The sequence below is a fragment of the Seriola lalandi genome, unplaced genomic scaffold (genome assembly GCF_002814215.2).
Source record: "Seriola lalandi dorsalis isolate HSWRI2012SDOR001 ecotype SW California unplaced genomic scaffold, Sedor1 jcf7180002054951, whole genome shotgun sequence".
In the NCBI taxonomy this organism is placed as follows: Eukaryota; Metazoa; Chordata; class Actinopteri; order Carangiformes; family Carangidae; genus Seriola; species Seriola lalandi.
The window spans coordinates 640,881-652,059 of NW_019525502.1; the positions used below are offsets into that span (position 1 = coordinate 640,881).

At 39.3% G+C, this 11,179-nt stretch overlaps 1 long non-coding RNA gene across 1 annotated transcript in view; it reads left to right on the top strand.

Annotated features, from left to right (window-relative positions):
- The window catches only part of LOC111645424 (uncharacterized), a 56,367-nt gene extending 50,190 nt beyond the window's left edge, over window positions 1–6,177 (top strand). Inside the window, exon 3 of the long non-coding RNA XR_002759867.2 lies at window positions 5,268–6,177. This is a non-coding gene — a long non-coding RNA (uncharacterized LOC111645424). The remainder of the gene's footprint in view (window positions 1–5,267) is intronic.
- The last annotated feature ends 5,002 nt before the right edge of the window (window positions 6,178–11,179 follow it).

The following is an 11,179-nucleotide window of genomic DNA, read 5'->3' on the forward strand; positions in this document are numbered from 1 at the left end:
GAGTAAAATGTTTCAACAGCTATTGGATGTGTTGCCATCCATGTGAACTGTGAACCCTTTCGCCAGTAATACTTTTGGTGATCCTTTGACTTTTCATCTAGCGTCATCAACAGGTCACACTTTGATTTGTCCAACACTTTGGTCTACGAACAAATTCTTGCAAACATTCTGTACTTTTTTTGTTTTATTTACTTCAGAAATGTTAGCATGCTAGCATACAAAAGTACAATGGTAAATATGGTAAACTACTATGTGTAAACATCTGCATGCTAACATTAGCTGTGTCCCAATCCAGGGGCTGTATTCCTCAGGAAGCTGCCTTTGCATGCTTATTGCATCGCAATGGTGCGAGTGGATCCTCCACGGCCCAACCTATCCCAAGATTCATTGTGAATTGGAAATTAAAATAATACGGCAGCAAACAACACGAACTGAGAGTCCGAGGATTTCATTTTTAAATGTAAGTATTGGGTTTCAGCTCAGTTCAACAGGTAACGGTACACCTGCCTTTTTGTGGGAAAAAAAGTTTTGCATTGTCAAGGTTGCTATGCAACAGGAGTCACACTTTGCGACGCAACGGTAAGGGCAGGTACAGCTGGTGACACACAGCAGAAATTCTGCCGTCTCATTTTGGTCCAGTCTCCACAGTCTACGATGACGCGTCCTTTGAAGAATGCAGCCCCTGAATTGGGATACAGCTGTTGTCTCTGTGAGCATGGTGACATCATCCTCAGCCTCAAAGAGCCATTAGTACGTCTGCAGACACTGTTGTCCGTTGCCATGGCAATATTCCCATCAGGATTCATCAGCCAAAGTGATAAAAATTTGCTGGCTATCACTAACAATGTAATATATTGCAGCTGTTTCATTCACATTCTCATTTCTCCTTTTTATTTCTTTCTTTTTTCATTTTATTTAATCAAAACTTAATCTCAGCTTTGGTTTGTGGTTTTTCTTTTTTTGCAGCCACTGGGATAAAAACAGGAAATTATACTCTTATAAAAGAGAAGCTAAATTGTGGTTAAAAAAAAGAAAATTGTCTGTTGTCTAAACTAGTCATAAAGAAGATGCAACAGATATTGTGACCAGTTTGGAACAGGTCAGGCAGCGGTTCAGACTATGAAAGTGGTTCTTGGAATGAGTTTTGCGGATGCCTAGTGATGGATGTTCTAGAAAACTGGTGGCAATGTTGGCCCTAATAGGTTTTCGAAATCCACTGACTGCCTAGGAAAACCTTAGTATGTAACGTGAATGAGATATTCTCTTCACTCCTTCATCGAGGTGCCCGAGCGTGGCCTTTAACCCTAGATTCTATAACCCAACTGCTTGGTATTCAACAATGAATACTGTGGGTCTTCTGAGGAAACTGAATGAAAGTGAAGCAGAGGGCGGTGCCAGAAAGAGAACAGATGAAAAAAGCCTCCTATGAGGTAAACTTGAGGTGAAAGAGTCTGTCATCAAGAAAAATCTCAGCACTGATTGTTCTTCAAACTGCTTTAAATTACCTGTACTTCTGTTAAGCGCCAAAGCAGAAAGCAGTACAATGATGTTAGGACGCCGTAAAGAGTAAGAACGAGGGGTTAGGGTGAGAGGTGCAGTGGGCAAGTGGATGTTTGGGTGCGCAAAGGATTTTCTAACGCTGTACCCCAGGGTGGTGTTCTGTCTTCTACCACTATTAAACTTTGGTTTCTTTTAACCATGACGAATTAACTCAATATCTTTAACCTTATTTTAATGAAGAAACTGCTGCAGACATACTTCCCATAGCTACGAAATCAGAATCAGAATCAGAAAAATGTATTGATCCCCACAGCGAAATGGCTTTCTTTCAATTGCACAGCACAGAGTTGGGAAAGAGGAAGTAAATAAATATTAATGATGATAAAAACTCAGTAATTCAAAAGAAAAAAATGTGTAAATGCAAATGTGTAAAAAATGTGCCAGGTAGAATCTCCAGGCATCTTTAACATTAGCATACAGCAAGGTCCTGTCTCCTCTGGTAGTACCGTCCACAAATTGATACATACATAAAGCAGCTTCAGCACCTTTTTACACAATACCTTTTTTGGTCTGCACCAGAGTTTACAAATCATTGCTTTACATAAACAGGTAAAGAAAGTGAGCCAATCAGGATCTCTTCCTCCCCAGCTGTGTGAGAATATGATAAAACATGATTAAGAGTCTACAGTCATGGTAGCAGCTCTGTGAGGCTATACTTTGACATAGGGTTGCTTTGAACTAAAAGCTAACATCTATATATATGCTCAAAACGACAATGCTCACATGCTGATGTTAAAGAGGTATAAAGTTTACCATGTTCACTAGAGTTAATATTGGCGTTGCTTTCCACAACTGGTGACAGTTCTTGGCGAGTAAAGGAATGAAGTTTGATGCCAAACTTGCAACTTGCTGCTGTTCCTGCTAACGTTAACTATGTAGCAATAGCGAAACTTACAAATAGCTCCTTTACGCCAAACACTACTGCATAAAATCAAATGTTGACCTGGTGATGGCATTAAACTGAAAGTAAGAGAATCAGAGTTGTTAGATTAAATCCTCTGGGAACCATGAATATCTGAACTAATGTTTACAGCTATTCACCCAATAACCATATATTTAATACACCTTTGTGGGTTTTATCCTCTGGGAACCATGGATGCCTGTACAAAGACTGTGTGGCGATCCATCCCACAGATGATTACATATTTTCATAAATATGTAAAAACGTTGACCTTCTGGCGGTGGTGGAAGACAAGCTTGAGAATGACCAAATTCATTGTACTATATCCCCTTGGTACCTTCTGATACTGTATATTTAACAATTTTCATGACAATCCATTCAATTGTTGTAATGTGAACCAGCAATGAGAGGCTCATGGTTGCACTACAGGAAAACACAGAAGCATCCATCATGGATGTCTGTACAGAATATTTCAGATATTTCGGTGTGAACCAGTATGACTGGACCCACAGACCTACAGCCCTTAGCGACTGTAGCTGGCGGAGCTGACAGTTAATGTTAATAACAGTACTTTTGCTTTGCCTGGCATGCAGTTTCAAAGGACTCTGACAACAGTTTTCCTGATTGTGAATAAATGAATCAAATGAATGACGCATTTAACGGAGATTGCATAGTATGACATTTTTTTGCAAACATCAATACAACCAGTTATTATTCATAATAAACACAGTAAACAATCTTCAGTCCAAAATCACATTATAAAGGAAACATTCAAATTTCAAAATCAAAACAGATTTAGTATTTATCAAAAAACAAATTTCTCTCAAGTGTACAATTAGATGTTTAGGATGTGTCTTGCAGGGAGTTAAATTTCAATCACAGTTTTTAGCCACACAGGCCAAAGTGACGGATACTGACACTGCTTCCAAAACCAAATCCCTTTAAATTCTGTGTTCATTCTAAATAAGGTAAAAACAAAATAAATCAAACTCAGATTAGCTTCAGAGCTTTCAGACCATGTGTGCCTTCTTATCTTTATGCTGATTAAAAAGTTTGTTTTATGCCATTGGTCATTCTAATAAAGAGGTGTTAATTTTATTCAAGTCTGAGGTGTCTGCTCCTCGCCGTGTATTTGTCACATTGTCTTTCTCATTTTCTAATTCTGCCACAGCTTCTTGCACAGGCACATACACATAGGCTACTCCACTTCACACACACATGCGCACATTAGCATACACATTGCCACCACCAAGTCAGGCTTAATTGAAAAGCATCTTTTGAGAATGTTAAGAAGTGCCCTGTTAGCCTGGGGAGAGGATAAAGGCTGTTACATTATTCAGGGCACTTGGCCTTTCAAATGGTACCCTTGAGTTGGGTTTTACTCAGCCTCGATTTCCTTGTGCTTTGATTTGTCTTTGTCTTGTGTTTTTTCTGGCTTCATTTGCCTCTGTCAAGCTAATTCTTTTTGATTTCTTGACTTTTAAAGAATTTTTTTTACCATTACTTACGAGGGACCTACCGTGGAGCCATACATGGCAGCCTATTTTGGTGTAGGTGTTTTAAATCGATAATTGAGCTGTCATCGAATCATGTTGCTGCCTTTTTTTGCCAAAACACACTTTACACCTTTCAATGAAAGTGTCAGACCAGACCACAGGGAGGCCATGGGGCACGAAACAGTGTATTACAGCAGTGCCAAATCCATGTGATAGCGCTGGTGACATTTCAAATCTGCGACCAACAGTTGGTGTTCATGAAAAAGCACATAGACAGCCTTAAACAGATAATCTCTATTTTAAAAAGAAAAAGGAAGATGAGAAAGCACTGAAAGTCTGGGCACATTTCCAGGATCGTGCCAGCCCAGAGATAAACCAACAAATCCTAGGATTCTCTCCAAAAAATAGGGACATCAAGTCCCCATATGTGATACTGTACAAACATACTGTAGCTTCTCTTCTGATTGACTTGAGTTCTTTAGACTTAGATTGTCTTTTTGGCCTGACGAAATGAAAATGTGTTATTGTCACAATTGAACCACTGAAATATTTCAGGTCCAGTCTACTAGTTTTTATTATTTCTTATTAACTGTCAGTTCAATCAAGATACATATTTGAGGCAAGACGAGGCAGGCGCCAAATGTTTATTAAATGTCCATCAGAAATAACTTGTAACTGTGACACAGGCCTTAATTGCTAACCTCTTTAAATCCAACCTTTTCAATATGATTTTCATATATGTGGCATACCCAAACGATTTGTAGTTTCTGAAAATGCACTTGTTTAACAAGGGACTAAACACAACTTAAACTACTACGTCTTTTATTTTTTTAAGTCATTTTCAATAATAATAAGTTGGACATATTTCATGCAAGAACAGTGAAAATAATGAATGAATTTCAGGCCTCTAGCCCGAACCGTATGGGAGCTACGGACCTTTTAGTTTGTGGTATCCCTGGCGTCCTCAAACATCTCTAAAAGTTCTCCAAATGGTTAAATTGCACTTTTACAATTTAATCTGAAACGTGGAAAACACACTGAAGCATTTTGATGCCTAAAAAAACCTTTTAACATCATTCCAAACAGTATTGATCCTCTGTTTCCTCACACATCTTGTCCTGTGTCTTCTTAGCTGTGAGGTGGGACATCTCACACTTTTCACTGCCAATTAGCATTAGCTCAGAAGTGCCCAACACCCCTAACTTGGTCTCATTCCACAGGGAAATGACTGTCTTCAAGCAAGAATAACTGACAAAGGCAATAGTGGATTCTACGACTGACAGAAAATTTTCATTGTTTTTTTCACTTAGGTCTTCACCTGAGCCTCCTGGGATGATATCTGAGCGGAAGAACAAGTATACCAACTGCCAGGCAGTCGAAAGGACAGAAAATTACAGTAATGTGGACAGAAGTGATGGGAATAAAGTCGCTTGACACACTGCAATGGACTTCTTGTAGGGGTGGGAGCTACCGTTTTGCTGGTCTTGCAAGTTTATTTATAGTGATGGTAAATATGAATGAATTATACTTTTGTGATCATGGTTACTGCAGAACTAACTGAGTGGTTGAATTGTGGCGTCTCTAACGCGCTCTAACAAAGTGTAGCATGTCAATATTAACAAAAGTTTAAGTGTGTACACCTTTTGCGAGTGTGACACTGCTTTCTGTAAGTTGTAGGACTGTCAGCTTTAGTGCTACATGGAAATGTACAACATTTTTTAAAACAATTTTCTCTCTCTATGAGAAACCAATTTCAAATAATTGCAAATGTCTAAGACCTAGTTTTATGAAATGGCCCCTATTCACAGTGACATTCCTCTTTAACTACTTTCATTACAGGGCTGCATATAATCTCTATATTGACAACACTGGTATTTTCCTTCAAGCAGGTTATATTTGATTTTATGTACATAAGAGCTTTGCAGGCTTCCTCCAGTGACCTGATCATGCTATTCAAATTCAAAAGCTTTTTTCTGAAAATGCTCCATCACCAAAAAATGAGGTGTGATTATCTTCACCAGTAGTAATCTCAGACTTAATTGCTCTCTGGGTGTGCAGGAGGGCAATGAGGGCAGGAGGTACACAGCTGTGCCTGTTTAAATTTGGCAGAGCACAGAAAGCTCGCCTCCGCATGGCTTTGAAATCCATCAACACAGTTTTCAAAAACAGGCATGGATTTTAACATGTAGATTATATCCTGTGGACATAATGTGTACAACACTAAAGGATTACATGATGATTATGCATAAATTAGAATTAACATTTTTTGTAGAAGCTTGATGAAGGGTGTGGTTTCATCCTGCAGTGATATTGTTAGGCATGTCAGCTGGTATGGCTCTGTATGCAAGGTAATGTTGGTTCAGTCTGTTGTTTAGCTGGACAGTCCACCAACAATCGGCCTATGGGACTGTCCAGAAGGGCTAAACCAGATATGCCATGACCTGGATTTTTGGATTTCCTTCTATCAAGTCTTCCAACCTAAATGACCATATAGGTTGTTTGTCACTACCCTCAGATACGACCCATAAGACAGTACCGGTGGCAGGTGTCCCAGACCTCTGGCGTCATGGTAACAACAATAAACACTCAGCTTACTTTGCTAGCTTTAGAAAAAGTTAAATTAAGTCCTTCCTTAGGTTAGAGGACCTTCTTCCATCTTCTTGTTAACAATAATAAACACTCAGTTAGGGTTGTGGAGCAGTCATGGATAAAAGAAACAAAACTGACCTGGTCAGTTGCTAAGAAACAAACAGTCTCCGGTGTGAAAATCATGTGTTTCACTGACCTCTCCACCCCCCAAACCTCCTCTGTGTCGCTGTGGGCTGTGTTGCTCTATATACTACGTCACCTGACTTCCTCCTTTGCTCCATCATTATTACTATGGCCACTACAAGTCACCTAATAATAAAACGAGGAGTAGTAATAACCTGCATGCACACATGACCTGTGGGCTAACAAGGTAAGTGTAGGCAAAGAAACATAATTTCATATGAAGCATTATTTGAAGTAGTTTACATTCATATGACATTGAGAATAAAATACCAATAAAAAGCAATAATAGGCCCTGAAACTTTAGTCAAGGCATGCCAACCAAGGCAGGATAAGAATGTGCTAATGTGTAATTGTATCTCCTCCATGCTATTAGCATATCATGCTGATTTCTGAGACTTTCATTTGACTGCCACTGATCATTTACCAGTAATTGTTGTTAGAATATTTTCATATGGGAAAAAATAGATAGATAGATAGATAGATAGATAGATAGATAGATAGATAGATAGATAGATAGATAGATAGATAGATAGAAACAAAAAGAAAATAACAGCTGGATGATCTAGCTGGGTCTCATGCAGTGCAACACTGATCATGGTTAGCCACAACTGAAATTTGATCCCAGGGCTCCATGCTGCCAGACGCACAGGGTTCTGGCTGCATTGTTAGTAGTCATGCAGGTTTAACAGCTGTCACGCTGTCAGTCAAAACACCTGTTTCCCTCTTTTCATCTCTACTCATCTACCGAAGGCCCTGCCCTCTTTGTACTTCAGTGTAAGTGATTGACACGTCATTGCACTGAACACATGCCATCATCTCTTGCTGTACTCAACACAGACAACACCTTTCAAAGTGGAGGTTGTAAGGGAAGAGGTAGTGAATTTCAATTTGTTATAGTCTTACCCCAGTTGTCTGTTTTGAGAACAGAGTGGGGCTACTGACTGGCACGGACAAGCCATTGGCAAAATGTCTTTGAACCTTTGAATAGAGTCTTATTCCTCTGCTGTTTTGATGCAGTTTGTAACAGCTGGATGGTCTAATTGCCTGCCTGCACAATACAATCCTGTCGCCATGACTGTCGTAGTCACAATGCTATGTCCGCTGCAGAGGTCCAAGCCTTTATGGCTGCCAGCAACACAAGACTTTGGCTTTCTCTTACAATTTTACAGTAGTTTAGTTTGATCAAGCCTTGAATCTTCCTGTTGTATCCTCCAGGGCAACAACAGCAGTGCTGGCAAAGATCCACTGAACACTTTGACTTTTGCTCCTAAGGCTTTGAGTTGCAGACAGCTGGAAGCAGCTGGCTTTTCTTTCTAGCTGAAAACACAATGCTGCACTATTATAGTGATACTCTGCATTGCCTGTCACAGAGGTGCAGCCAACATAGCTTCTATAATTTCACACAAAGTCAATGGACTGTACGTATAAAGCACTTTAGAATTTACCTTTCATTCACATACACACACACACACACACACACACATGCATTTAGTGGTGGCGAAGCTGCCATACTAGATGTTGCCTGCCCATTAAGAGCAATTCGGTTGTCCATTAAGACCAACAGAAGGTTATGTCAGTCGCATTTAAGAGACTCTGTTCAATTTCAAGTACTTTTTTTTATTGAAGTCAGAGGGCGATTTAAAAACAAAAAAACGTTTTTTTAAAACCACCTGAGGCAGCTAATATATTTACCTAGTATTATACACCTATAAGTATAAACTTTTGACATTTTGTTTTAGAGGAAAATATCAATAAATAGCACTTGAGTAGATTTTGATTATCAATGAGGTCCCCAATGCATTTACTATAAAGTAGACAAGAAGTTATTTACTACATGGTTCCTTTGTTGAATTTAGATTTTTTTTTTCCTGCACACTTTGTGATTGTGAAACAAGTCTGTGATTGGTGTCACTCCATCTTTAAACACAATTAAGCTAGCTGAAGTGACTTTACTCGGCTTCGTCAGGCTGTTCGTTTTGGGTAATTGAGCTGTTTCCTTTTGTTGAGCATAAAAAGGTTCTTAACCGCAAATTCCCGCTTGCGACTACATTTTTGCCTTAACTTTTCCTCTACCAGGGTTCTTTTTCTCTTAAGCCTTAATGGCATAATTCTAATCTATTCCATCCCGCGGGAACAACAGTAATGAGCACAGCTGTATCCTTTGTCTAAACTCAAGCCAAGGGTTTTGGATCTTGCAGCCAATCTCTTGTCCACATTGTGAGTAATATACTTATAATGCTGTCTTCATGCACGATATGTGCTGCAGAAACTGCAGCTGCCACAAACCTCCCCCCTCTAACATATACTTTATGGCTGTAAAAATCATGGCATTACATTAGAAAAAATGTATACAGATAAGGTGGGGTGAGATGAGACTTCAAATTAATTTTAAAAAAGAAAGAAAAGAAAAGAAAGGAAACAATGAAGCAATGAGCATATGGAGGATGAAAAGCAGCTGATAATGTGGGATGTGTCATTACCACAGCTGAACTTGATGCACCCTAACCAGATTCCTGTGTGAACAGCTATGTCAGCTTTCTGACCAGCACTCAGTGTCTTTTTCTGTCTTCTGAATATCGTATTTTCTTTTTTAATCCCACGCATTCATCTGTTACATCTGTCTTTATCAATATTTCCTCGAGCCTACGAGGAGCCGCAAAGGAACAGTTGCAAAGGAAGTACTGTATCATGTAAGCCAAGAATTTGAATACTGAGGGTGTGTATGTGCAGTTTGGTGCCAGTGTGCCCGCCTGTCTGTTTTTTCTTTTTTTTTGGCACAATGCTGGCATCCCTCCGTTACTCCCGTCGTCCCTGATTTTCTGCCAACGGAAAGTCTCTTTTCCATTCCACATAAATTGACAGTAAAAACTTCCTGTCATGCGACTGTCATCAACACTTGATCCGCAGAAGTCCTAAAGAAGAGACCAACAGTAAAAAGCATTTTTCCATTTTAATATCCGCTGTGTAGAACAATCTAACAGCGTACACATGTGATTATAATGAGGACAGCTGGTGATAGCATGTCGTGGTAAACAGTAATGCTAAGGCCTTGGAGTATGAATCTGGTAATTTGATAGGATAACTTCATCTGCCAAATGAAACTTTTTGACCATGAAGACGCTGTCGATGGTTAATTGCCAGTAACTCAACAGATACCTGATGAAGCAGCAGGTACAAACACTGGATGATGGAGAAAACAAAGAAAGCTCAGTAACTAATGAAAGATGAGGCTTAACAGTAGAGACAAATGTGAGCTCACTATTTGGCAAGAGGTCACTGTTACCTGTTTTTTTAATCTAATGTGTTATAACAGCTTCGAAATGATTAATAAAGTCTTAACAAGCTAATTAATAAAATATCTACTTTGCCTACGAAGGCAACGTACAAAACACATATTTACTCACAGTCTGTTTGCTCATTTTCAGCATGTAGTATTCAGCAGTAGTTGAAGGGTTAAGAAGGAAACCGGGTTACCAAGAGTCACAGACCACGACGTCATGTTTCCAATGGGCTGCTGTAATGACACATGTTCTGGAAACACTGACTTCATGGCCTTTGTGTTAGGAGATAGAAAACGCCCCCCGGGGCAAAACGGCAAAATATAACATTTTAGTATCATTCTCCATTAACTTTATAGCACTTTTTTTCATCTTTACTGCACCTTCCAAAAAGACTGAGAAAATGGGGAAATACATTACAACACCACAAGTCCTCTGATTGAAATGTCAGTGATCACATTACAGTTCAAAATGCTTATCCCTCACCTCTCTGTTACCTCCCCTTTCAACATGTCCTTCCATCTTTCCCTCCTTTCTCTTTTTTTCCAGAAGTCTTCTCTCCATTTTTCTGTCTCTTGCTCTACCTTTTTATCTTGCCCTCGCCCCTCCTCCGTTATCCCTCATGTCCAATCCACTCCTTTCATCTCATCCCTCACTCTGTCTCCCATCGTCTCCCTCCATCTTTATCCTTTCTCCTGGCTCATGCTTCTGTCTTTCCTTCATCAGTCTCTCTTCCTCCATTTCTCCGTCTCTCTTTTTCTGTCAGTATTTTGTAGCACAAAGAGCTTAGTGCTGGGACAGATCAATAAACCATCAGTTGCATATTCAAAGCCAATGATGGCAGCCCTGCCCAGAAGGCTAATTCTTCCCACCCTCACTCCTTCTTCTTTTTTTACAGTTTCTTGCTTCTCTTTCTCTTTTTGTCTTCTTTTGTCTTTGTTGTACATACATCATTCATACTTGATGTGTGAATGGTATAACAACTAATGAATTAAAGTTGAAGATGTCAAACAGCTTTCAACTGAAAAAGAAAACGTACCCTCCACTACATTATGGTTTCCTCTTATTTCTTCCAGCAGCTGGAAAGAGTTCGTTCTAAACATGTTCGAGTTCATGTTCATGTTTTTACGTTCAACCGTAGTAATTTATTTCCTTTTATTTATATATATATA